This window comes from Asparagus officinalis, chromosome 7, assembly GCF_001876935.1.
Source record: "Asparagus officinalis chromosome 7, Aspof.V1, whole genome shotgun sequence".
NCBI classification, from domain to species: domain Eukaryota; kingdom Viridiplantae; phylum Streptophyta; class Magnoliopsida; order Asparagales; family Asparagaceae; genus Asparagus; species Asparagus officinalis.
The window spans coordinates 147,638,000-147,644,480 of NC_033800.1; positions in this window are offsets into that span (position 1 = coordinate 147,638,000).

The following is a 6,481-nucleotide window of genomic DNA, read 5'->3' on the forward strand; positions in this document are numbered from 1 at the left end:
ACTGTAGCGAATGAGAGGGGAGGTGTGGTTTGGGGTGTGCCCCTAACACCACTCTTTCAGAAAAGATATCTGATTTATATAAACTGATGAGGTCCCCAAGCGAAACGTTTAAAAGTTTTTGGGAGCTTCAGTAAAATTTCTCACAGGAGAGTTGCTCGTGCAGACTGACCGAGCTGACCGCGGAATGAGTTTTGTGGGCGGCGTGCTGTTGACAGGGTGTTTATGGGCCTTAGTGGTTCACAGCTGGGCCGATGGTGATGGGCCTCAGGCTCTAGCTGTCACCTTATGTCGCTTTTCCACTGCCGAACTTTTTTGTTTGTTGTTGGATTTTGATTGGTGGGATGATTATTTTATTATACCGACCATGTGATTGGTAAGGACTCAAACATGAGTTGGCACCATGAACATGGAAGATATTTGTGTGCTGATTTATTTTGTATTAAATAATTTGGAAGTAGACGTTTCTGGTTTGTTTTGTTGTTGCTGAGGGTATCTAATTGCCCTCTGATCTATCTTAGCCACACAAGTATTTCATCCTCTTAGAGCAAGTGCAGCAAGCTTCTAGTTGGGAGTCCTATTCAGCATGCTCTCAAGAGCTCTTAAGCATTTTAGAATAAAAAAATTAACAAATTAAGTCTTGGGAGGCACTCCTTCTTTTATGGAGCTCCAACAAGCTCCTAGTTAGGAGCTCCAACAATATCAAAAAAACCTCTTCTATTTTAATATTTTACCCATTACTTTTAATTATATTTAAACCTCTTGTATTTTATTTCTAACCGTTGGATACGGCCTTCGAAGGAGCGCACACGGTCTTCGAGGCAACCCACGGTCTTCGAGGGAGCGCACACGGTCTTCGAGGTAACCCGCAGTCTTTTTATGAGAGAGTTGTGTGAAATGATTTGAGTAGTGAGTTGTGAATTTATAGATGATTTTTTACAACAGTAAATTTTTCAACAGCATGATTTTCACAACGTCAATATTTCCAACGACATGATTCCACAACGTCAATATTTCCAACAGCATGATTTTCACAACGTTCGATTATCAACAAGAAAAAATTTCACAACTCAAATCTTTGACAGACGGTTAAAATCAAACAACGCACTCCATTAAAAAAAAATCAAAAAATCCTTCTTCTCTCTTCGACAAACCCAACCCCAATTCTTCGACAAACCAAACCGCCCTCATCCCCAAATCTTCGACAGACCAAACCCCAAATCCTCTCCCTTCGCCACCATCGTCTCCGACCCAACCCCAGCTGGCCATCGCACAGTCTCCGAACGCCACCGCACAGTCACCCCAATCTTCGACAGACCCAATTCTTCGACCGCCACCGCAATCTTCGACATACCCAATTCTTCGAACGCCACCGCACAGTCTCCGATCCCACCCCGAACGCCATACCTCATCTCCGCGAAGGCCAGCGAACGCCCTCATCTCCGATTTCTGTCCGTTGAGGGGGGTTTTTGTAAATCCTCCCCCAGTTGGGAGCTCCCAAGCGCTCCACAAATTTGTGGAGCGCTTGGGAGCTCCGAAGCTCTCCACCGCCACGTCAGCGCTTGGGAGCTCCTTGGGAGCGCTTCAGAGGCTGTTGGAGGGGGTTAAATCGGAGAGCTTGACCACATCGGAGCTGAGAGCGGGCTTGGGAGTTTGCTGCCCATGCTCTTAGAAGCTGTTTCGTTGGCTGAGAAAAGTAAAGTAAAACACCCGACACACCCATATGGAAGTGTTAGATTTCTCTTTCTTGTGTTTGGTTGAGAGAGAAAAAAGAGATGTTGTGCGTGTGGAACCCACCCACTAGTAAGATAATAGGTATCATGGGTCCCAAATTAAAGGAAACTCATTTTATTCCAAAAAGTCATGAAATAAACTTGAAAATATGGAAATGAGTCCCACGTCCTATTTTCCATGAGTAATCTCACAAACTTAGATTTTTAGGAAATGAATCAAACAGCCCCTAACCAGACCAACACACGTACAAAGGTAACATTTTATAGTTGCATGTTAGATTTCTCTTTATTGTGTTCTGTGCAATTCATCTACAGGCTTGAAAGCTAATACCAAAGAACAGACGTCTCCAACTACAAGTATAATCTATTAAAAATTCAAAACTAAATCAAGCAATGAGCTGCACAACTGCATACAGCTGCAATCACATGAAAAAGTTACTCGCACCATGACCACAGTTGTAGTAAACCAATCAACCGTAGCAAATGACTTTCCCTTGGCTGTCAGTGTAAATAACGATCTAATTGTGCAAACATAGGTCAGGCCAGGCATCACTAACTCCTAACATAGCGCTATTTGTCGAGCAATTTATCAAAAATCAGTTCCCAGTGTAAATAACAATCTAATTGTGCAAACAGAAGCGTTGTTCTTGCAGAAGACGAATTCGAAACTCCGACGCAGTATGTTGATCCAGACAAGAAACATGCATTAGTTTAGAGAAAACCTAGACAAAGGAGAAATATTTCAATCGAAGCTCTTATGTGAAGAGCTTCTCTGACAGTTTCTTCACTTGGAGATACCAACTATAGATATATTTGCAAACTGGTTCAAAAGAAAAGTTAAAGGTAGGGCTTCGAACCTCAACTAACTACACATGATGCACTCGGTTTATTTCGACGCAACTGGTACATTTCAAGTGTGCCTAAACAACTGTGCTCATGAGAACAGAGATTGAAATCGCGTATTGCCTGAACAACGCGATCTCACAATTCCAAATCAATCAAGGAGAACAGCCAAGCAACATTCCTCTCTCGCGATCACAAATCCAATCCACCTCAGCCCTCACCAATCTGTATGCAAAGACCTCAAATTGTATAGAGGGGAGCAAGGCTTTAAGATTTGATCTGCATTCTGCTAGTTGTATCTTTACGCCAGCAGCTAGTCCCCTTTGCAAACAATTTTGAGGTTCGTAGACACCATGCTGTCGACTAGGAGGTTTTGTTCATACAAAGCTCTGGCACGAACAGGGCTGGATCATAAGGAGACTGTAGGATTGGCCGGAACCGTAGGTAAGTTGGACCATATGGTTTTCATGGTACTGCTCTAATCCAAATTGCCCCCTTCATCTTAATTCTCAGAATCATATCAAGAAATTTGAATCAACGACCTTCATTAGATATAGGGACCTAAAGGGGATTAGCTTACAACTCCTACTATTATATTGAGGTTTCCATCCAAGAGTAAGGCATCAGAGGTTGCAGCAGGACTTTGCATTTTCCATCTTTTTTTTTTACAGTTTAGCAGGTGTAGACGGGCGAATTATCGCCAAAACCTAATCTAGTGTTGTTTGATGAGCAATTGATCACCAAATAGTCCCCAATGCAAATAGCAATCTAAACGTGCGATCAGTGGTTGTATGTAACCTTGCAAAGGCTGAACTTAAAACCCCAATATGATATCTTGCTTTAATCCAGGCAGAAACACACATTAACAGTCTGGGGAAATCTTATAACAGTTTTTTCTCTTTTCCAAGTTATCATATAAATAAAAAATCTTTCAAACCAATGTATCTAAATTTGCAAGCTACTGGGAATTGATTTTAATGACTAGAAATAAAACTCCAGCTAACTATACATGATGAATTCTTCGAACGTCACCGATGCAATTCTATGCTAAAGAACAAGGATGCAGATCTGCACTATGCTCACTCATATGCACCACTAGGAAGGACCCAAATCGACATACCCAGCCAGTTCAACCAGAGGACTATGGGGAAAAGCACGACGGCACGATCAACCCTACACAGGATAAACAAAGATGCGTGAATAATAAACCGCGGCCAACCGTGCTAGAAGTTTCAAATTCTTACAGGTTGAACGTGCGTTCTAGGGGTGGCAATTTATGACCCGACCCATCAACCCGACCCGACCCGACCCGTTTATATTGGGTATGGGTCAAGTTATATGGGTCGGGTCATAAACGGGTCAACCCGAACTGACCCGTTTATTAAATGGGTAAATTAAGTTGACCCGCCTGACCCATTTATCAACCCGTATAACCCATATAACAACCCGTATAACACCGACCCGCTTCGTCTCTCATAAACGAAGAAGCCCTTGGTCCCTTCGTCTCCGGAAAAAACTCATCACCTCCGATCTCTACCCTCGAGCTCATCTCCGATCTCGAGCTCATCTCCGATCTCTCTCCTCAAGCTCGAGCCCCACCTTTGATCTCCTCTTGCCTGAATCTCGAGCTTCATCCTGGATCTCCTCTCTCCTCGGGGCCTGTGATCTCCTCTCCCCTCGAGCGCAAGCGCCACCTTCGACTTTCTCTCAAGTGCTCAAGGATCAGATCAGAAACCCTAGATAGGTAATTTTCAGCCCCGATTTCTAAATTCTAGGTTAAAATTAGGAGACTAAGATCTTAGCTTGATTTTGTGGTTGTAATTTTGTTGATTTTTGAGGAATTTTGAGGAATTCTAGGTTAAACTATGTACCTAAAACAGTTCACGAGCATGGAGTATCAGAGCTTCTGTTGCATTCTTGTTCAATTTTGACTATTGGTTTATGGTTTGATTTTTGGAGATTTTCACTTGCTTCTTGCACTCTAGAGATTGGAATTAACTTAAGAATGTGCATGAACGATTGAGATTTCTGACTTATCTGTTCCCTAGCAATTATCATACCATGAGCATTTTACATTTGCCGAACTTCTTTCCTTTGATTTCTCTACTCAGTGGGCTTGTTCTATCTTATCCCATTTAATATTAGCATAAATAATAATGGTAATTAGTGCTTGAATTCCCTTGCTAGGTTAGCAATGGAATATTGTTGTTTTAAAATTTTTTTTACCTCTCTTTCTTAATGATAGTATGGCATTCTTGTTTTAGAACAGCCTAAAAAAACCTCTCTTGAGATTGTGTGATGTACGCCAAGAAGAAAATTTTGATTTATGTTCTATCAGTAACTTTGATCTCATGTAGTCTACAAAAGGATGCATCATCACTTTCTAGTTACATGTATTCGAGTTTAGAAGGTTTTCATTGCCAAATCTATCAGTAACTTTGATCTAAGCCTACCACATTTCTTAAGAGATTTGTAGATGTTCATCAATCAGTTGGTCCTGCATCAAATAAGCCTGTTGTGCTGCTACTGTTAAACTTGCCAATGGAGAAGGGAGTTTTTCGTATCAACCCTCCTTTAAAAATCTCACTTATTTGTATTGGTGGCAGTAGTTTGACAGTTTCATCACTTTTGCGTTGAAGTATCAGCATATGAAATAAGTTTGTTTAATTTTAAGTTTTCTTGTGATTGATTTCTTTTCAGTTTTCCTAATATGATATTATAAAATTAACTATGGTAAAATGTAATCGTACTCATGTTAGGTGTTATTAGCCAATGCAATATTTGTTAGTCCTTTTTTAGCTAATATTGACAGTATCAATTGTTTTGGGCAGTTCTGTTCAACGTGCTTAATTTCCTGATAAGTACAGCTGATTTATTGGTATTTGCTGATATTTCAAAACTTGATATTATGTTTACCTAGGTCCGATCGATCAGGGAATTGGTCTAAATACATCTTTCTATATAACAACCAAATCTATCTCCTCTATTATACTGAAGCATATTTACTTTGCTATGTGTGAATCTCTGTTTCAATTTGTTTCTATTAATTTGGTCTTAACATATATGGATGATAAATATATATCTTAATAGTTAATAATACACAATTAGTATGACGTAAGTATTTAATAATCATAAATTACGACATCGACAGAGTGTCCTAGAAAAGTGTCAGAAATTAATATTAGTCTTATATATTTATTGTTTTCTATTTCACTCCCTACTTTTACTACTTGCATATGCTCATCTTAAAGCAATCTTGGATTTTGATGTAATGCCCAGGTAAGCCTAAAGGATCAGATATCGTGCTGGAAGCAATACTGGAAGCAGAGGTGGCTCAAAATGCCAAACATTTCTTCTCACAGCCAGGGAACCAGATACCTGAAGATATACCAAAACGGTGAGAATGTGAAGTTATCTTATTATGGTGTATAATGTTTGAATTCATTCTGAATAGAAGTCTCTGACATGAAAAGATACTTAAAGAATGAAACGGTTAAGAAAATTAGCAGCTTTTGTCTTCTCTTTTTCTTAGCTCGGATCCTCGGGTCAAAATGAACCTTTGGTTCCTGAACAATATTGTTGTGTGATTATGTTCGCATTTGTCTATTCATATGCACAGTGTTAGGGAATTTGTCTCCCCGCCTACTACGATTTATGCAATTTGGAAGCTAACCCACAATCAACAATATATAAAACAACCACAATCAAGAAGAAAGAACACCAAGATTTACGTGGTTCGGTCAACCAACTTCAACCTAGATCCATGGGGCAATAATAAGAGAAATTCACTATGTATTAGATAGAACTATAATAGGAACCACTCAACTCTCGTCTCTTAGTCTCTCAACCTAACATACATAATCAACTCTCATATTCTCTCTAAAACTCACTCCTTACAATCTTTTGAA